At 39.5% G+C, this 22,608-nt stretch overlaps 2 long non-coding RNA genes across 2 annotated transcripts; one reads left to right on the top strand and one right to left on the bottom strand.

Moving 5' to 3' along the window:
* Positions 1 to 8,573: 8,573 nt before the first annotated feature.
* Positions 8,574 to 9,069, top strand: LOC141655782 (uncharacterized). The gene is made up of 3 exons (XR_012548178.1): positions 8,574 to 8,601; positions 8,729 to 8,852; positions 8,950 to 9,069. It is a non-coding gene; the product is annotated as an uncharacterized LOC141655782 (long non-coding RNA).
* Positions 9,070 to 17,198: 8,129 nt separating this feature from the next.
* Positions 17,199 to 20,642, bottom strand: LOC141655781 (uncharacterized). The gene is made up of 3 exons (XR_012548177.1): positions 20,505 to 20,642; positions 20,296 to 20,428; positions 17,199 to 17,607 (listed from the first exon to the last, which is right to left on the bottom strand). It is a non-coding gene; the product is annotated as an uncharacterized LOC141655781 (long non-coding RNA).
* Between the last annotated feature and the right edge of the window lie 1,966 nt (positions 20,643 to 22,608).

The raw sequence follows: 22,608 nt of genomic DNA, 5'->3' as shown, positions 1-22,608 counted from the left end.
CATCTTGCTTCTTCATTGTTTTAGTAACTAATTATGCGAACAATACTTAAACAAATAACATAATAATGGTCGATAAAAACACATACATGCAAAAGAAATAAATAGAAAAAGAAAATAATGACGATGAAACTAACGGGACGGCGAGATTTACCCGATAAATACGAACGTAAGACGATGAAATCACAAAGTGACAATGAGAAGATAAAGCGACGATGAGAAAGAGAGAAATAGAGAAAGAGAGAAAGAGAGTGTGTATGTGTTTTGTGTTTGTTTGTCTGCTGTTTTTGTGTTTGTGTTTGTGTATTAAGGGTTGTGTTTTGTGGTCTGCAGCAGACTTACATTTGTGTGGTTTATAGTATGGAAAGTATTGACAACGGTTATTAAACAACAACCGTTGTGAAATATGTTTTAACAACGGTTGTAAAAAACACCCGTTGTCAAATATGTTTTAACAACGGGTTTCAAAAGTAACCGTTGTGATTACTTTTCACTAACTTTGCGCCAATTTTGCGCCAAATTATTAACAACGGTTCCGCATGTGTGACCCGTTGTTAAAAATAATAACAACGGTTTTTATAACCATACCCGTTGTAATTGATTTTAGTAAAATTCGCGCCATACATTCTACAACGTCTATTGTGATTTTCGTGAATAATCGTTGTTAAAGGGGCGTTGTAGTTGCTTAAATTTGTAGTAGTGATGGGACATGTGGTTGATGCAGCCAAATTGAAGCTATTCCTGGACCTGATGGGTAGTACGCCGGTCACCCCCGTCACGACGACGGTGACGGCAGCGCCTCCACTGGTGACCAGGGCCCATAAAGTGAACCCGAACAACTTGTCCGGAGCACTACAAGGAGCTGGGCATGCAAGGACGCCGGCGGAGCCCGTGGTGCCAGTGGCAGACCAAAGTCCTTCCCCCACTCGCGGGAGGACAGCGTCGCCGCGGCAACAACGAGGCCACCCCCGAAGAAATGAAGAAAGAAGTCCGACTCTCCAAAGTCGGACAACAAGAAGCCCTTCCCGCCACGGGGAGAGAAGCCGGACTAAGGTTGCGAGGAGCCGATCGCCGCGTGTCATTCGACACGTGGTCAGACAGCCCCTCAGTGCCTATGTCCTCGAAGTCCCTGTGCCGACTAAACTGAAGCTGCCGCCCATATCATACAAAGGGGATAGCGACCCGACCGACCATGCCGAGGCTTTCGAGTCGTACATGTCGGTATGGGAGCAACCCGATGAGGTATGGTGCCGAGTCTTCCCAACGACCCTGCACGGCATGGCTTAGAGTTGGTACAAGGGGCTACCTAATGGCTCGGTATATTGTTATGCCGACCTAAGGGACAATTTCATAGCCCAGTACGCTTGCAACAAGCGAAGGGCCGTGGAGACATCAGATCTCCTGACTATCCGACAGGGGGAGGACGAGTCCCTCCGGAGCTACGTCAAGAGATTCGACGCTAAGGTTCAGCAAATCCGTGAGCTGAACACCGAACTGGCGGCCTTCGCGCTGATGAAAGGCCTCCCGAAAGGCGAGTTCAAAAACGAGCTCATAAAGTGTGAAGACCTCAACCTAGACTCCGCCAGAAAGATGGCCGACCGAGCCGTAAAGGTGGAGGATTATCACAAGACCTGGGTAGGCCACAGTGAAGCTGGGCACCCAGAGAGGAGGAGTCGCCGGGACAACGTAGATGAAGGACGCCGTGACGTTAATAGGTCACGGCCTGAGAGATTTAATAGGAAACAGAACTCGGCGGGCGCCGGGGGGGGAGTTCGGGACCATACACCCAGAAGCGGTACAGCGGTCTCACCCCCTGGTCAAATCACCGGCCGAGGTCTTTGCCCTAAGCAAGAATGAAGGGCAGAAATGGGCAAGGCCCCCCAAGGCGAGGGGGGAGGGTGACACGAGCCAGTACTTCGAGTACCACGGCCACACCGGCCATAAGACGGACATCTGTCGGCAGCTAAGGAACGCCATCGAAGAGCTAATCCGAAAGGGGAGCCTCAGCAAGTATGTAGCTGGAGGCCCAGGAGCAAGCTCCGACGGGGCGAATAGAAAATCAGTATTCCAACGGATGGGAGTGATCCAGGTTGTCATCGGGCACAAACGGCACCTCGATGAGCTTTACCAAGCCATCAACTTTGTGCCCACCACAGCGATCCCCGCTTCCACCATCCCCGATATAACCATCGGAAAGAAGGACTACGAAGGAGTCGTAACCCCGCACAGCGACCCGCTTGTCGTCCACCTGGACATAGCCAACCACTTGGTGAAAAGGTGCCTTATTGACACAGGCGCCTACACGAACATCATGTTCAGGGAGTGTTTTCTTAATCTCGGTCTGAAGATTGGAGACCTAAGCCCCTGCACCAACCCGCTATACTGACTTCTCCGGGTCCTACTGTACCCCAGGGTCAATCGGGATCACCGGTGATGTTCGGCCAAGCCGACGCGGCTAAAAATGTTTTATTTGAGTTCGTGGTTATTGATGGTTCGTCCGCCTACAATGTTCTGATAGGCCGGGTCACTTTGAGCGAGGCCGATGCGGTGATGTTCATCCGGGCCCTGACATTGATGTACGTCTCGGACCGGGGGGAGGCACAAAAACTCGTCTCAAAGGACGAAAACGATGAAATAGTCAATATCCAAGTATCTGCCAGAGGGTGCAACATGCAATCCCTCAAGGTGGCGAAGAAATCATACAAAGGGAAGAGCCCATCCTCGCAGCAGGAGGGCGAACCGATGAATATCGGCTGACGGACATGGAGGGTGTTCCTCTAATGAGCCATTGGAACAGACAAAGGAAATATTTCGTATAGCGGCGGAGGTGTCCGAGACCGTTGTGGGCACCCCAACACGTGATTATATCTTATGAAGAATGACCCAAGTTTTCCATCGAAATGCTTGTCCCCTCCATAGTCATGCCAAAGTAGACGCCACGGCCAAAGCCGGGCAGTCACGCCAAATGCAGTTGATACTCGCAAAAGCGACCAACATGCTTAAGAACGTATAAGTACAGTTGAGACGCAAATCTAGTCGCCTCGGCCAACCGAAGGCCTGGCAGAGGAAGCGATCAATATGTCTACAGATACGAACGCTGTCTAGCCGTAACCTCGATTGCCTCGGCCAAAGCCGGGAGTGACGGGGACACAACGACCGATACGCTAATAGGAACTTATAAGTACAGTTGAGACGCAAATCTAGTCGCCTCGGCCAACCGAAGGCCTGGCAGAAGAAGCGATCAATATGTCTACAGATACGAACGCTGTCGAGCCGTAACCTAGATTACCTCGGCCAAAGCCGGGAGCGACGGGGACACAACGACCGATACGCTAACATGTTCACAACCACTACAAGAAAACACGACAAAGGCGACAGACATACTACAGTCGCCAAATTGGCGACAGAAAAAAAGACACGGGCGACCACTATCCGTCGCCAATTTGGCGACTATACCTTTTTATCCAAAAATCCGTATGAAATCCACGGGCGACGCAATATTATCCAAATTGGCGACCGAAATCAGTCGCCAAATTTGGCGACCATTACCCGTCGCCAATTTGGCGACCAAAAACGGTCGCCAATCGTCTGTATATTTTTTTTTTTGCCAAATTCTTCACCCCGTCCCCTTCATTCACTCTAACATCAACTTAAAAAAAAAAAAAAAAACGCCAAGAAATCCGACGACCAGACGCCACCACCAACTACAACGACCACCGGACGCCACCACTCGCCGCCGCCATCCGCACACTACATCCCTACCGACCCTTTGTTTATAATAAAGGTTTGTTTTCGACTCAAATCGATTTAATTACTTCAATCCTTCATATTTTGTTTAAGTTGTGATGCTTATTTAGTATCTAGTTGTAATTTATACATTAGTGATGCTTATTATTGTATGTAGTTGTAATTTAATTAGCATTTTTGTTAATTAATTTGAGTTAGGGTTAGAAATTGGGGTTTTTGTTAAATTAGTAATGTGATTTGATTAGGGGATTGTATAAGGTAGTATAGTTTTATGAAGGTAGAAATTGGGGTTTTTGTTAAATTAGTAATGTGATTTGATTAGTGATGCTTAGTTTTAGTAATATTGAAGTAGTATTGTTGAAGGTAGTATAGTTTTATGAAGGTAGTATAATGTTAGGATTGTATAAATTTGCCTTATAATTAACCAAATTAAGTTAGAATGATTTAATTAGCATTTTTGTTAATTAATTTGAGTTAGGGTTAGAAATTAGCATTTTTGACAACTTGTATAATTAACCAAATTAATTAAGTTAGAATGATTTAATTAGCATTTTTGTTAATTAATTAGCATTTTTCTTGAATAGAATGAGCATGATGTATAAATTTGTTAAATTAGTAATGTCATTTGATTAGGGGATTGTATAAATTTGCCTTATAATTTTGACAACTTGTTTAATATATAATGACCTAGTAACCGTTCAAGAATTACTCATTAGGAGCAATTCTTGAATAGTCCCCATTTTGGGATCGTCTTTGTAATGTTCAAGTCACTTAGGTAGTAAACACATAGTTGTGATTTTATTAATGAGAAAAGAATTTGGTTGCAAATTTCTCCAATGTTCTCTGAATACATATGTGGAATATGTATCTTTTCCACATTGTGTATTTGGAGAACTAAGGGAATTCTTTGCCGAATTTTTTTTCTCATTAATAATTCACAAATGTGTGTTTGCTAGTGACTTGAAACGTACATTGATGGGTTTAGGTTGGAGTGATAAGGACCCAATTGAAATCTTGAAATTAGCATAAAATGGAGGATGAGATAACCATTGCTTTTTTTTGTTGAAATTAAATATTATTATTTAAAATGGTTAGTTTGCTATATATTGCTTATAGATTAAAATGAAGAGATCTGAACGTAGCTGGATGTACGAATGAAGAGTAGATAAGAAGAAACGTCCTATCGCTAGATTTGTAAAGGGAGTTCGTGGATTTATTGAATTTGCTAGATGTCAAGATTCATATGATTTGGAACAACATAAACTTAGGTGTCCTTGTACTAAATGTAAAAACTTAAAATATTTATTTGACATTGAAGTAGAAGAGCATCTTGTTACAAATGGTTTTTTTCCAAACTACTACAATTGGATCTCCCATGGAGAAAAATATTATCCCGAAGAGCCTCAAATCCAACAAAATGAGAACCCATATATAGAGAAATGGTACTTGATGCCTTTCGGTCTAATGATTTCATTAATGACGACCGTGTACCAATGATTGATGAAGAACAACCAAACCCAAGAGCAAAAGCCTTTTTTGACATGCTAAGTGCTTCCGAAAAAACCTTATATGAGGGGAGTAGAATGACATTGTTACAAGTTGCATCCAGGATAGTTTCTTTAAAATGTGAGTATAATATGCCATTTAAAGCCGTTGATAGTATTGCTACGTTGGTTGAGGATGTTATACCCGATAATAATGTTATGACCCGAAATTTCTATAATACCAAGAAAGTGGTCAAAGGTCTTCAACTTCCACATGAAAAGATTGATGCATGTCCTAAAGGATGTATGCTTTTTTGGAAAGATGATTCTTTGCTTGACAAATGTAAGAAATGTCAAAGGGATAGATATGAGACAAGTGAAGGAAATATTGTTTTGAAGGGGAAGAAGGGTAATAAAAGGAGTGGAAAGAGAAAAAACCAATATCGAAAAACACATTAATTTATTTTCCATTAGCTCCTAGACTTCAAAGAATGTATGCCACGAAAAATCTTGCCAACCAAATGAGATGGCACAAAGAAAATCCTCGTACACCAGGAAAGATGTGTCATCCGAGTGACGGGGAGGAGTGGAAGCGTTTTGATAGGTTATATCCCGATTTTGCCGAGGAACCTCGCAATGTGAGACTTGGCTTGTGTACGGATGGGTTTGACCCTTTTGGTCAGTTTGGTAGAAACTACTCGTGTTGGCCCGTAATGACCACGCCGTACAACTTACCTCCTTGGCTTTGTCTGAAAAGATAATTTATTTTCCTCTCTTTACTTATTCCCGGTCTTGATAACCCAAAAAACCATCTGGATGTTTATTTACAACCGTTGGTGGAGGAACTGAAGTATTTGTGGGAAGTTGGTGTAGAAACATTTGATGTGTCGAAGAAGCAAAATTTCCAACTAAGAGCTTCATTGTTATGGACTATAAATGATTTTCCCGTATATGGTATGCTATCAGGATGGGCAACCGCTGGGCGAAAGGCATGTCCTTATTGCATGGATAGGAGTAAAGCATTTTATCTTCCTAATTCCAAAAAAATTACTTGGTTTGATTGTCATAGATGTTTCTTACCGGATGGACATATTCATAGAGAGAACAAGAAATCTTTCTTAAAAGGTAAGGAGGTGCGTGACAATGCTCCGGTTCGACTCCAAGGGGATGAGATATGGGAGGTTGTACGTGATTTGCCAACAACTGTCGATGGGACTGAAGAAGAGTTTAAAGAGTTGAAAAAGAAAAAAAATGGTTGGTTTAAAAGAAGTATTTTTTGGGAGCTTCCCTACTGGAAAACAATGTTGATCAGACACAATTTGGATGTGATGCACATAGAGAAGAACTTCTTTGAGTTACTTATTCATACGATTATGGATGTAAAAGGAAAGACACGTGATGATATTAATTCAAGAATAGAATTGAAGAAATTTTGTGATCGTCCTAAACTTCATATTCGTAAGGATGGGGCTAAACCAAAAGCCATATTTACTCTTGACAAAGCTCAAAGAAAGGTATTGTGCGATTGGATAGGAAACTTGAAGTTTCCCGATGGATATGCATCCGATTTGAGCCGTTGTGTTGATTTGAAGGAACTGAAGTTGAAAGGGTTGAAAAGTCATGATTGTCATGTTTTCATGGAGCGCTTATTACCCGTGGCTTTTAAAAATTTACTCCCGACTACGATTTGGAATGCGATTCTGAAAATAAGTCAATTTTTTAGAGATTTATGTTCCTCCACGATATCGGTTGAGGACATGAGTCGTTTAGAAGACCAAATACCATAAATTTTGTGTAAACTTGAGATGATATTTCCGCCTTCTTTTTCAATTCGATGGAGCATCTACCTATCCATTTGCCATATGAAGCTAAAGTTGGTGGACCCGTCCAATATAGGTGGATGTATCCTTTCGAAAGGTTTCTTAATCATGTGAAGAAAAAAATTGGTAATAAAGCTCGTGTGGAAGGTTCTATATGCAATGCCTACCTAACGGAAGAGATTGCCAATTTTTGCTCTCTTTATTTTGAAAAACATATTGAGACCAAAGCAAAATACTTGAATATTGATGAAGCGGATGAACTAGACACAAGTATACCCAAGTGTTTCCAAATGCGGGATGAAATAGGGTGTTCATCACCGGGGAACAAGATTTCTGGATGACAAGGAGTATAACCGTGCCCACCTTTATGTGCTATCTAATTGTGAGGTTTTGGAGCCATATGAAGCTCAATTTGTGACAGATTTCATTAAAGACCACCCAAATGTGAACAGAGAGGATGTTTGGCATAAGCATGAGGATCAATTTCCAGCCTGGTTTCGGAAGCATGTATGTAAGCTAAATATTCAAGATGATGTGATAAGAATCTTGGCTTTGGGTCCTTCTCGAAAGGTTGTGACGTGGAATCGATATTCAATTAATGGGTTTAAGTTTCAAACATTTGACTATGGCAAAAGTAAGGCTAAATGCAACTACGGCGTTACTATTTCTTCTCTTGATGGCAATGAATATTATGGCATATTAGAGGATATCTTTGAGTTGTGCTACAATGGCCGGGATCGGAGTTATAAAACCGTCTTATTCAAGATTCAATGGAGGGATAATTCCGTAGGCTGAACGAGAGTCCATGATCGTTACAAACTCGTGGAAGTGAATCATACTCGAACCTACTCTCAATATGACCCATTTATACTTGCACAACAAGCTCATCAAGTTTATTTTGCATCTCTTCCGAGCACAAGTAATGATAGACAACAAAAGCAATGGTGGGCCGTTTTTAAAACAAAGGCACGATCGTAAGTTGATACATCTTTTTTCCAAGAAGAGGTTGTATCGAAAATGTTTTGTCCCAGTTGATCATGATGAAATTATTTATACAAATGAGATAGAAGCGGAGGAGGAGTTAGAAGAGGAAGAAGAAGAGAATGATAAGGAGAGGGATGGGATAGAAGAGGGGGAAGAAGAAGAAGAGGAGGAGGAGGAAGAGGAAGAAGAAGAAGAAGAAGAAGAAGAAGAAGATGAGGATGATGATGATGATGAGTAAGAGAAGGTATTGAAAGTATACATATCAAAATTTGAAAACAATTATTAGCGTTTTATTTTTTCTTTTATACCTGTTTATTAGGTTTTATTTTTTTGTATCTTATAATAATTATCCTGTAATATTTGCTAACACTTTTTATTCAATTGTAGTACACATGGCTCGTGGAGGAGGTAGGCAGCGCGGAGGCTATAGTGAGGGAGGTAGTAGCTCCCGAGAGCAGGAGGAGGACGTTGACCCTTCTACTACGGAGGTGAGTGAGGAGGAGGAGGAGGAGGTTGGTGTACCCCGACATACATGCCGACGGGATGATCCTTGATCCGAATGGTCTATGGTAATTTTTTATTCATTCTATTTTGTAATTTTTTTATTTAGTAATAAATGACTTTTTTTAGACATATGTTAATTATACATTATTTTTTATTCCTATATAATTATGTTTTTAACATGTTTGATTTCAGGTTTAGAAGTCAAACAGTTGTTCGTGGTGTGACTAATAGCACCCAAGAGAACATGACACACGGCGTTACTTGTTGGAGTAACGCTAGTGATGAAGATAAGGAGATGTGGTTCAACAACTTCCGGGTATCTATTTATAAAATATATATTATTAAATATAATTTATTTATTCTTTTTACCTTATTATTAATTTGTTTCTCATCTATGTGTTTACTTTTTGTAGCGTGTGTTCTATTGGCCAACCGACCTTGAGCGCCTAGTTTGGCAAAGGTATAATGACATTGGCAAGAAGAGGCTAAGGGACAACATGTATAAGGTGTCTAAGAGGAAGAAGGCGCCATCTTTCATGTAAGGTATTTAGTTTCTTTTAATACCCGTAATTAGTTAAAATTCATTACATATTTTGAAAATATATTAATTAATAATTGTTATTTTATTGATTACAGGTTCGTCATATGAGGAATATACCAAGTACCGGAACAGTCCTGAGTTCAAGGAAGCATCGGCCCGGAACAAGATCAACAGGAAAGGAGGAGATAAGGACGCGGAAGTTGAGCCTACTCATTATGGAGGGTCTCAATCTTTTCATGATCGTGTGGTGTTAGATGTAAGTTATCTGTCTTAGCTTTTAATTTAATAGTCTTCTAATTTAATTAGTCTCATTAATTATCATGTTTGAGTAACAATTTCCTTGTTTTTTTTCCGGAAGACCAAGAAGAATAAGGGTAAGGTACCCACGATTGTTGATCTCTTTGTTGACACTCACGCAAAGAAGACAAGCAAGGGCAAGTTGATCTTCGCGAAGGAAAAAGATCAACAGTTATATGTAAGTGTCAAAAAATAGAAATTTCTTAGCTTTTTAAAGTATATGTTTTATCAATTTTTAGATAAGTAACCTCTAACCATTAATGTTTTATCAATTTTTTAGGAACAATTCCTTGTCCGTAGGAAGAACAACCCGGAAATTGATGACAATGAGCTATGGTTTGATCTTGTTGAGGGGTTCCAAAGAGGAGATGTGTATGGAGCCGGGTCGGCAAAGGAGATTTTCTACCCTCCTACAAGAAGAAGAGGGTCAATTTCCTCCCAACAACAACCTTATACCCCAAGTGTCGTGAGTGTGCTCCAAGCTCAATTAGCCGCCAGGAGAGGCGGGATGCCGAGAGGGAGAGGCGGGATGCCGAGAGAGATGCTGAAATTCGGAGGATGAAGGAGGAAATGGACCGGATGAACTCCTTCTTCGCCAATTGCAACACTGGGTGGCGCCCGCAACCAAAGGATCCTAGAGATCCTAATCATGGAGGTGGTAGTGGAGCGGGAGCAAGTTTCCCTGTTATGTAGTTTTTTAGAAAACATGTTATTCCCGGATAATGTTAGATGACCAAAACTCGTAGAACTCGTAGTTGTGTGTATGGAACATGATTTTCTTTATCAAGTTTGGTTGTGTTGGCTTCCCATGTGTTCTCTGCTGGAAGTGTTGGTTTATTTGCAGGTTTTTACGTATTTGGCTAGGTCAAAAACGATTTTTATGCTAAAAAAAATGTAAATTTGGCGACGGATACTGGGCATTTGGCGACGGGAAACCGTCGCTAAGTCTCTGATCATGAATTAATTTTAGGGACATTGGCGACTGAGAACAGTGGTTTTGGCGACCAAAATCTGTCGCCAAAATGGCGACCAACATCTGTCGCCAAAATGGCGACCAAAATCCGTCGCCCATTTTGAAGATTTGGAGATGACGTGGATTTTAGGAAAGCGACTAATAGCAGTCGCCTTTTTAGCGACTAATGACAGTCGCCAATTTTGGCGACGAATTTCGGTCGCCCGATTTAAAAAAATTCAGTCGCCAAAATTGGCGACGAACGCCTGTCGCCAAAAGCGACCAAACCTAGCTACGAAGTGCGGGCGACGGGTCTTAGTCGCTTTATTCTTAATGGCGACTGTTCTCAGTCGCCTTATATGGTCGCCAATTACCTTATTTGTTGTAGTGAACAGCGGTTGGGAAGCGGAAATCTGACCGCCTTGGCTAAGACCGGGAGTGGAGGAGGAAGCGACCGACATGCTAACATGTTGAAAAACGTTTAAGTACAATTGAGATGCGCCTTCTAACTGCCTCGGCCAAGCCGAAAGTAAAAACGAAAAAGCGCTCAATATGTTAAAACGTAAGAAGACAACTGAATGGAGGATGAGAGCAAAAGCCTCGGCCAAGCCGAGGGCAAATAAGCAAACTTTATTGAAAAATGTTTACAGGTGAGGCAAAACAAAGTCGACGGCCGTCCCCATAGGGATAGCCTAAACACAACCTATCAAAGTTTAACAAAAAAACAAAAGGTACAACAAAAGGTTACAGACATTAAGACTTGAAGCGCCAAAAGGATGGCAGGGAGGAAAGGCTCAATAATTGGCCCCCGAACAGCTGAAGCTATCCGAAGGGCCAGGTGAATCTGGTGACGACCGCCCGTCTCCCTATGCTTGTTGCTGCTCGCCACCGGCAGCAGAGGCAAAGATCACCATCGATGGGCGGCCCGAGCCGACTTGGCAGCTTCACCTGCCTTTGCCCTCTCAGCTTCCTCCCTGGCCTCCTTCACCTTAGCATCCCGGACCGCCTTGGCCTCAGCTTCCTGAGCAGCCTTCGTCGCCTTCGCCTCATCCGCAGCCTTGGCCTCCGCAGCAGCCGCCTTCTCATCAAGAAGCTGGTCAAAATCTTGCCACTGGAAGGTACCTTCAGGAAGGAGCTCTTTGATTACATCCCTGGTAGCATCTTCAGCTTGGTCCCGGTACCGGGTACACATCTCAGGGATGATGATAGTTTTAAGCATCACAATATCCTTCTCCCTCTGAGCAAGGATAGCCTTTGTGTTCTTATGCTCCTTCGCCTCGGTGCCAGGCAGGTCCTTCCATCTTCCCCTCTGCTCGACCATGGTCTTATAGCCGCCCTCAAGCTTGTCCTTATCCTCCCGCAGCTTGGCAACATCAGCCAACGCAGCCTCAACCTTGGCCCTCTCAGCCAGGACCAGCTTCCCAGCTTTCTCCTTAAGCTTTCGCTCAGCGAGGAAGTCCTTCATGGCGGCTTGGAAGTCCTTCTTCGTCTTCGCGACCTCCTTCTTAGAGGCGGCAAGCTCAAGCCTAAGACGTTCGAGCGTAGGGGCAGATTGAGCCACGACCTTTTCTTGCTCAATAAGCTGATTGCCGGCGGCTTCAGCCCACTTCATCAGCCTTTTGGCCAACTTTACGCCGTCCTCCCTGAGCTGAACACAGGAAACCTTCTGGGATGAGGAGTCGGCGGTGACATTTTTATCACCCGTCCCGCACAAAGCCGCTTCTCCAATTGCCGATCGGTAAAACGACAAATGGCGACGGTTGATCTATAAAAACCCGACAAAGCATCCATGTCAACATTCATTGACATATCGAAAGCCCGTCATCGGGAATGCCTAAAGAACTTGCTAAATCCGAGCCATGGGTTAGATCCGTACCGCCTTGACCTTCTTGGATAGAGGGTCGGCCGAGTCCTTCTTTTCCCCCCTCGGTAACAGCATAGGATTGTTTCTTTCCTCTTCTTTGAAGGAGGAGGACCCTCCACAACGGTGACCTCCTCTTCAACATCGACGACCACCTGCACCTTTTGGACCACGGGGATTGAAGATTGAGCTGGAGTTGACGCCGTGGCCGCCGTAGACGTTGTCTTTGGTCTCCGGCGCGGCACATTACCGCCAATCTCCGCTTGAATCGCCGCCACATCCATCGCCTTCATCGCCTGCTCCATGAGTTCGTGAGGGCCCGGTCTGCGATCACGTGGCGCGGCCTTAGGATGCAGCACAACAACTTTCCCGTCCTGGTCAAGTCCCAACTTGTTAAGGATGGAGGCAGACAGATCCCGGCCAAATCGATCTACAAAAGAAACAAAACAGGAGTTAAACAAAGGAAGAAAACCGAGGCTAAAACATCAAAGCATAAAAAGAGGGGCCTCACACCGACCCTACTCACCCTGGCCGAGGGCCGGTATGAGGCCGACGTGACAAAGCGGCTCGTCTTGAAGAACGATCTGCGTCGGAGGCATCCACCCCTTCGGAGTGCCATCCTTCGTCGCCTCGAACATGCCCATAGCCCGCTCTTCGTCATCCTTAAGATAGACCTTCTTGGCGTCCATCTTAATTTTATTACGGGAGACGTATCTATCATGCTCCCCCTTACTCTCGCACCGCAAATTAACGCGGCTCTGGAAGGACCGGGGCAGCGGATAGTCCTCCGGAACCTCGACGTATACCCACCGCCCCTTCCCGTCCTTGCAAGATGCCAGCTTGGAAACGGTAACATAAACCGGCTCGGTCTGAATGTTGTACCACCCCGTGCCACCTAGGGTGGTCGGCCGAAGATGGTGGAGCCGGCGGAACAGGTTAACCGTTGGGGCCTCCCCCTTAAAGAGACATAACCACACAAAGCCAATAATGGTCCTAATGGCCAACGGATGCAGTTGTGCCACGGCGACGTTCATGGCTTTAATTATGGCAGCAACGTGTGCATTAAGAGGAAACCGGAGCCCGTACTCCAGGTGTCTGATGTACACGCCGATACAGCCTTCGGGAGGGCAACAGACTGCCTGATCACCCTTAGGAACAATAATTCTATACTCCCTGTCGAAGGAGTAATGGTCTTCAAAAAGTTCAGGACCGGAACAACTGGCGAACTTGTTTGTCCAAACGCGATCAGGATTGATCGAGCAGGCGTCGCCGTGCCACAAGAGATGCGGCCTCTCCGAATCAGATTGGGTCGCCTCATCATCGTCATCATCAAAACCCTCCAAAAATTTCGGATCAATTTCAGGAGAAGGCGACTTGGGACCCCCAAACCCTATCGGGGTGACAACCAGTGGCTCCTGTTCATCAGGATGCGACGGTTCGCCCCCCGGCGCAGAGGTACTGGGTTGAGCATCAGCAGAAGACATGGTAGCAACAATTACTTAACAAATAAAAAAGTTGGGAAAATTTGTTTGTTTACCTTGGAAGAAAATGTTACGCCGAGTAACGCTTCTAGAAATTAGAGAGAGAAAGAAACTCTTCAAAAAACTAGAGAGAAGAAATTTTTTGAGAAAATGAAATTTGTGCGGAAAAAGAGGGGCACACTGCTCTATTTATAGAGCAAAGCCCGTGAAGCGGACCAATCAGAGCAAAGCCCATGAAACGTCCACCAATCAATGCCAAGCCACGTGTAAAGCATGCAGCCACGGAATGTCAATCGACATAACAGTTACCAATCTTCTTTGACACGCTCCTTGGTATCTACTTGCCAACGGCCTGCTGATCAACCAAGCTTGGCGGCACCGGCCGGGGGCAATCAAAAGCACACGGCACTCTCAACCTTGGTCTCGGCCAGCGCCTTTTTCTTTTCCACATTGGATGTCCATTACACAACAATGTGGAGGGGGGATATGGTACGGCCTGAACAGAACCAAGCCGAAGAAGAAGAAGAAGCCGGAGGAAAAAGTTCAACTTGCGCAGAATACGCTCAACACTCATCGAAGTTCCATACCACGGCATAGACTACGCTGGGGGCAAATTGATGGGGCATATTCTGCACCCGCTGACCGAGTCAACATATTGACCTTGGTCAAAGCCAAAAGACAACAAGTCAACAGAAGAACAGCCTAACCGACGCAGCCTGTCGGCCTGCCACTTGGGTCTCGGCTAGGCAACTAGCCAGCCGAGAAGCATATCCACGTACTCACATCCAGTCCCCTCGGCATGGAGTCAACCAGGCCTGCCGGCCTGCCACGGGTCCCTCGGCCGAGGGTAAGATAGTCTTTTCACCTGCTCTGCCACTTGACCACTTGGCCACTACGTGACAAAAGGTGAAAGTCTATAAATACTCCACATCTCTCATTGAGAAAATCATCTCACAATATCCGAAAATCATAATAATCTGGTATAAACTCCCTTATCTCTCTACAATATACTTCGCCAAGTAACATACAACTTATCTCTTTAAGTTTACTGACTTGAGCGTCGGAGTGAGTACGTTCGGCCCCAAGCCGAGCCCTCAGTTTGTTCATCTTAAACAGGAAAGAGCGAAAGGAAGAGACAAGCAACGACATCATTCTACAAGCTTACGTGGTCACAACACTGCTCCGAAATTACACCCGGAACACTTAGAAATTAGATTATCTTTAATTGAGATGAAGATTGTCAAGATTTCATTCTCCATGGTATTTTAGTTGCATTTTTAATTAACACAAAAACTTCGGAGAGATGGTTTCTCAATAGCGTTATTAAGAGACCTCTCACATGATGGGGTGATGGACCCACTGAATTTCTTTTTTACCTATTAATCTATTATGTCTCTCACTAAATTAGTGTGAGACGGTCTCTCATGAGACCTACTGATTAATTAATTTTTGTATCCCAATTTTGTAGTTATTTTCTAGAGATTTTTACGAGTCACATGTTATGTCATATAGTGATAGAGTATATTATTTTTAGTATTAAAGTCATACTCGAGTTCTTATAATTTCTCAAAAAAAAAAAAGAATAATGAGACTTTACACAAAGCGATAGGGATACTAGGTAATAGCCTGATAGGGATACTTATTTATAATTGGTCACAAAGTGATAGGGATACCAGGCCAATTGGTCATAGTAAGATTCATATGACCCTTATTTATAATATTGCCGATGTGAAACAATTAGCGGGCCCCACTCTGCCCCTTTAATTCACAACAAGACATCTATGAGGTAGGATGCCTTCTTGCAAGGCAAAGTGGGGCTTGCCAAAATGGCGATGCATCCTAACATTTAAGCACACAAAAGTAAGTAAAATGATGCATTTACAAAAGAATAGCCACTTTCCTCATCTAAGTGGCGGGAATCATCTAAAAGGGGAAGCAATTTAAAGATACACATTCCACATAGATATTAGTTCTCCAAGTTACTAAGTCCAAGAGGATACAAACAAATCACCTCCAAATTGTGTTAAACTAGGCTACTTTCGTCCACAATTGCTAAATGCTTTTGTCAAGAGCCAATTCCCTATGGTGTTAGAAAACACTGTAGGATCGCGGAATTCCCCCTCTTGCCTATATATACAAGAAAATGGTCGTCCCCTCTCCACCATGCAACAAAGATAGGATCATCAATGGGATTCGAAGTATATGAGTTTCATGATAGTTGTTTGCTTTTGGGTTTATTTCCCCCCATTTTTGTAGCATTTGATGAGTAAGAACATTTCGTGTCATTTTAGTTGCGATTCATCCACGGTAGCAAACTAGTAAAAACATGTGAATGTTAATCTGTATACTCGAGTTTTTATTAGGGAGTGCATATTTATATGTAACTATTTAAATTGATTTTACTTCATAAGTTTAGGAAATAAAAAAAAAGGATATTCTTCATGGTGATTTTATTTTTGTTTTTCATGAGTGGTGTATTGGTGAATTTAAACAAAGTTTATCTTTAATTCTAGTGAAAGTTTATTTTTTATTATAGTGAGATTTCAAGTATCTCTATCAGATTACCACCTAGTGTTTCTCCTCTACAAGCAACCAATAATGCATGATGGCATGATCAATTCCAAGATTATACAACTGGATGTACAATGTTATTGTATCATTGTACATCTAAGGTTATTTTAGTCTTTTTTTCAAACAGTTTTGCAAAAAAAATAAAAAAATAATCCAATTTTCAATTCAATCCCCATTTTTTTGTCTGACTACTTCCATATTTTTCTAACTCCTCTCCATCTTCCTCAATCATCTAGTTAATGATTCATCTTCTTCCTTAAATTATTATAATTAATTGACTACGCGGAACAAATCATATGACGTGACTCGTGAGCATCATCTTAAAGGGTCGAATCCACAGGGATGCGAGTTTAATTGTTCTAGTTTGTTTATATTTAGATTCATCTTAATTAAAGGTAACAAATTTATGGGGTTTGTTTGTTGGTTTTCTAACAACTAATAGCAAGTGAAATAAAGATGAATAACAATAATATTAAAAGGTCTAAGGATCGGGTTCACTAGGTAGTCATCCAAGGGTGAGATTTAATTCATTGATTGAGCAATTTATATTGTTGAAAGTCATATGATCGGTCTATTCTAATATGTCTTTTTAGATCTAACTTAACATGCGATTACTATTATTAAGTAGGTCTAATTCAATTATCGTGGCCTATACTAGTTTTAACCCTGTCGGTGAAAATCCTAGTTTGCAAGACTAATTAACTAATTCTGACCAGTAATTAATTAACTAGATGTAAGACAACAATTGAACAACAATCAAAAGCAATTTAACAATGAATTCATTAGTTAACCATTTTCTAACAACCTAGATCCCATTTCACCCTAGATTATGAAATTAGCTACTCACCCTAATAATAATAATAACAATAATATGAATGAAAGCCATAATTGCAAACATAAACGATGAACAATAACAAATAAATAAGTATTGAAGAAAGATTAATACCGTAATAGAGGAATACTTAGATCCGAAAGTAATAACAATAAACTAAACTAAACTAAACTATGAGTTTTAGAGAGTTTTCTAGAGTAATTGTACGTAGCTAGGTAAAATAAAACGTAAATAAGGCGTAGGGTACGAATTAGGTATTTATATTAAAACATAACCGACTTAAGGAAATTGCGGAAAACTGCGAAAATAGTGTGTGCTCGATCGAGGCTATGTGCGCTCGATCGAGTACACTACTTCCTCGATCGAGTCTATGTGGGCTTGATCGAGTATCCACTCTGTTTCAGCTCTTTTCTTTGTGTTGTCTTCTTAACTTCTCTTCCTTTATTCTTCTAGATTCCCGTGTCATGCTTCGTGTTTTCCTTCATGCCCACTCCGCGATGTCTATTTCATTTCTTTGTTCCTCAAATGCGTCGTTCCTGCATTAAACATCAAATAGTGGAAGTAACAACATTCCAACATAAAAGACATGTAACTAATATAAACTAGCACGAAAACCGTATCAAAAGTAATTAAGGGGAGGCATAAATATGTATATAATTATTATGACTCATTAGTGATCATTTTAAACTCATTTTCTTTCTGCATTAACTCATATTATTATCTTAATAGCCGTATTTGTTAGCTTATATTCTTTTAATAATAGTTCGTATGATTGGTGTAGAAATTTACCTCAAATTATTGTTAGATGCATTTTTCCTTAATTATTGATGATGATGCAAATTATTTCTCGTTCGCCGAAATACTGATAGATGCGTTTTTCCTCCTTGACGATGATGTCAATTGTTTCTCTTTCACCATTTTAAAATCATAATTATGGAGAAGGGAGATTTGCCGACTGTCATTTAAGAGAAATTTAGAGAAGGAAAAGATGAGGGTTTGTCGACTGAAGAGAAATCAGAATTAGTGTAAAAGGAGATGTGTAGATTTTTTTATTTTAGTTTTTTGCAAGAAAGGTATTATCCATATATTTCAAATGAGAATTACATGGATTTTTCTTAAAAAGAGCTTAACCCCTAGCATGCTAACACTATATTAAATGCCCAATTAGGCGTTTAACACCTCAACTAATACATCAAACAACGGAACCGATGCACGACTTAATAAGACAACACTAGTAGTTAGCACAAATTTTTTTTATTGAGCTTAAACAGTTTAATATATAATATATGGCCCTGTTGTACAATGCTATTGTACAACAGGTTGTAGGATCCTATTTGTGGGGTCATGAGGCTAAAAACAAGTAGACAATGAGAAGTATCTAGAAGACTTCTCTTTTATATATAGAAAATTTTGTGAAATCGCATTGAGTTTACATGTATTTTTCTTTCAACATGCATCATCAAAAGTCAACATCAAACGAGTATAATATTTAACTTATTATTTATAAATTTCTAATGCCTAAATTAATTTTTGTCTATAAAATTATTTTTTATATCTCCTGAAACAATTCTTTAATTTTATGTTTCTAAAATTATTTTTAATAATTAATTTTAATCTATTAAAAAAATATGAGTATATGACCAAACATCTGTCAATTTTATGATTAAATCATGACTCAAAACTTAATTTTTTTAATTGTCCAAGCTGGAAATAAATGTAATATATAGAAGCTTTTATTTTAGTGTCATACTTTGTAATTTATTTGATCTTATTTTTTATTATATGTAATTTTTATAGATAATTTTCTTTATGATCTTTGTAATTTATTTGATTGTTACTTTGTATTATATGTAATTTATAATGGGATGACATGATTGAGTGCTTTAGACAACTAGTTTTAATCTCGTGCAAAAAAATGCACAGGTATTTTTAATAAGGAATTTTACTAAGAAATGTGAAAAGAGTAAACATCACGTTCATAAATACACTAAGCTATATATAAAAAAACATTACTTTACAAAGATTGAAAAGTAAAATTACTTAAAAAATTGTAAAATATATAATATACATAATCTGAAATCACATTATATTATTTCTATTCAAAAATCGGTTTCCTTTTGCAAGTTAATTTTATTTGTTGACTTAAATTTGTACAAAATTAAAAGTAGATTTTTTGTTGAGTATTGTAAAGTAATTTCTTAAATTTTAAATTGCGGGGGCGCATAAAGTAAATTTGAAATGACAATTTTATTAATATAATAATGTAACCTTGCTCTGGTGTTTTATAAAACTTAGTGAATAGTCATATAAATTTGTAAACCTACAAAAGAAAAGAACTGAAATTAATTAATTTATTTTTTCAAATGGGATCCACCACTAACAAAACAAATGCATGTTTTTTTAAATTCTCTCGGCCAATCAAAAAACTTAAAAAAACTCAGCTTTTATACTATATATGTAGATTATGCAAATAAATGGTTTGATACAAACGTGGTAGAAAAAAATTGTCAATTCTTCCTTAAAATGAGGAGCCAATAGAAATGCTTTAGAAAAACCCATCTTTTATACTACGTATGTAATAATTATGATAATGAAAAAAAAAAAAAAAAGATAACAACATCAATAAAAGCAATAGTCGTGGCAAAATACTAATAATTGTGGCAAAGTTTTATTATATTGTGGTAATATATACATAACATACGTATATTAGCAAAAAAATTATTAAACGGTGATAATATATACATAACATACAAATATTAGCAATAAGTAGTGACAAATTTTTAATAATCATTCTAAACAAGCCGATGTCCTCTTCAACTAATTCCTTAAACTTTGGCATTCTCATTGGTGGTTGGTATAGCCTTTTAGGAGCAATATTAACTACCAAACCTAGGTCGTCGTCGTAGTAAATATACCAAGGCCATGAAATCAGGACCTTCACAAGTGAAGGTGTGAAATTCATACAGAACCTGTTGATGTGGATGAAAAAAAAATTCATCAGTTTTCGTTTACTCCAGATTTAATGACTACAACTGCAAAAAAACAATATTTACTACGACGACGACCTAGGTTTGGTAGTTAATATTGCTCCTAAAAGGCTATACCAACCACCAATGGAAATGCCAAGGTTTAAGGAATTAGTTGAAGAGGACATCGGCTTGTTGATTGAATTCGTATCCAATATTTGTGGTAGAAAGGAAAATTTGCCTATTATGTTTGGTCACCTGATTGAGACGATGAAGAATCTTGAGTCTTGGATTGAAAATTTCAGCTTTATTAGGAAACATCCCGTCTTTTGGTCACCACACGATCTAAAGGAATTTTGCAACCATTTGAAGCACAAGTTGCGGGAACTCCCTGAGAATGATATGACAAGAGTTGTCTTCTGAGCTCAACATATAAAAACACTAACAAAAAAGAGAGGCATGCATACCTATTGAAGGCCAAAGATAGATCGATGAAGATACAACCATTACAAGTTTATGTTGATGCTTATTGATGAAGAGACAACCATGTAGAGAACAATTATAAGGAGAGAAAAATTTTATAGAAGGTTACTTCCCAATTAATATTGTTGTATGAACTCTTCGTGAGGTCCAAAGGTTACTTACTAGATGAAACGTGTGGCTTATGGAAAATGCCATATGTCCAACTCTCGCGCGTCTCAACATGCATGTTTTCGTACATATTTGTATTAAACCTACAACAACAACAACAACAACAACAACAGTGCCTTAGTCCCAAAATGATTTGGGATTGGCTGACATGAATCATCCTTTGAAACCGTTTATGGGTAAACGCACACCTCAAAATGCGAATAGAAAAGGGAAAATGAAAAACAAAAGAGAGCGAAAATGTAATGGAAAATCGAGGTAAACTTAGAGGTTTTAAAATCGAATTCCGGATTTCTTTTATAAAAACTTAAAATTTTAATTGAAAGAAAAGATTAAAACGATTTTGAAGACCGAAATAGAATTAAGGATCCGGAATGCCTTAAAAGTAAACCAAGTAAAACATATAAGAAAGTGGTTGATAAAAAAACGTAATAAAGGAGAGAAGAACAAATAATTTAATTTTTTAAATGAAATAAAAATACTAAATATGTCAAAAAAACATCAAATACTAAAAATCTCCGCCCTTTTTACTCAAATTCCCGCCATTTTTACTCAAATTTCCACCCTTTTCACCCGAATTTCCACCCTTTTTACTCAATTTTTTACCTTTTCCACCATTATTACTCAAAGTTTCACCATTTTCATTCAAATTTCCACCATTTACACCTGTTTCTCTACCATTTTCACCCAAATTTCCAACCTTTTCACCCAAATCTCTCAAATTTCCACCATTTTCATCCTTTTTACTCAAAATTTTACCACTTCTTCTCAATTTTCCACCATGCTTAATCAAAAATTCACCATTTTCATTCAAATTTCCACCATTTACACCCAAATTTCCAATCTTTTCACCCAAACCTCCACCATTTTCACTCGAATTTTTACCTTTCTCACTCAAATTTTCACCATTTTCACCCACACTCAAATTTTCACCATTTTCACCCAAATCTCCACCATGTTCACTCAAATTTTTACCATTTTTACCTAAATCACCAACATTTTCACCGAATTCACCAACAGGGTAATAATAAAAAACAGTAATATTAACATGGTAAACACCAGTATAAGTAGAATCAACAAGATTACCAAGATAAACATCTAAACTCAAATCACTATTAAATTTATGTATTTTTGCGTAAATTTATGTATATCTAATCTCTCCCATATTTTCTAGAGATCTTTATAAATTTTTTTGAAGTATTAAGGTCATTTAACTTGAGTTCTTATAATTTGTCAAAAAAGAACGAAAAATGATAAAGTCTTTACACAGATATAGCTAAATTAAACATAGGTACGAGTCGTAGCTAACTACTAAAGACATGAGAATATTACCCTTTACTCAAGTTATTGATCTTTATTATATATTTATATGTAACTATCTAAATTGTTTTTACTTCATAATTTTATGAAAGAAAAAAGGGATATTCTTCATATGGTGATTTTATTTTATTTTTCTTGAATCCTCTATTGATAAAATTTAAATAAAGTTATATCTTTAACTCTAAGCAAAGTTATCTTTTACTTTAGTGAGATTCAAAGTATCCCTACCACTTCGCGTTTCTCCTCTACAACTCTACAAGCAACAATGATGCATGAATCATGATGCTACGAATTAAGTGAACAAAAGCTAATTGAACTTCACTCATATCACAAATTGTTGTTTGAAACGGTGATATTCGACTTAAAAATAAAACGTACATAATAAAGTTATTTAGAATTAACAATTTTTATTGTCCTTTTAAAAGCCAATTTAGTTCATTTTATTCAATCCAGTGTAACTAACTACTAAGGGTTTTGTAAAAATACGGATCAAATTGTGTAAGGTATAAGCCAATTTTAGACTTGTTATTATCAGCTTAATTTCAGGTCATTTTATTCAATTCAGTTTAGTTTAGCCCAGCTTCATATAGTTCAATTCAGTTC

Source organism: Silene latifolia, chromosome 5 (assembly GCF_048544455.1).
Source record: "Silene latifolia isolate original U9 population chromosome 5, ASM4854445v1, whole genome shotgun sequence".
Lineage (NCBI taxonomy): Eukaryota > Viridiplantae > Streptophyta > Magnoliopsida > Caryophyllales > Caryophyllaceae > Silene > Silene latifolia.
The sequence above is the reverse complement of the archived record's forward strand: the minus strand, read 5'-3'. Positions and strand labels throughout refer to the sequence as shown.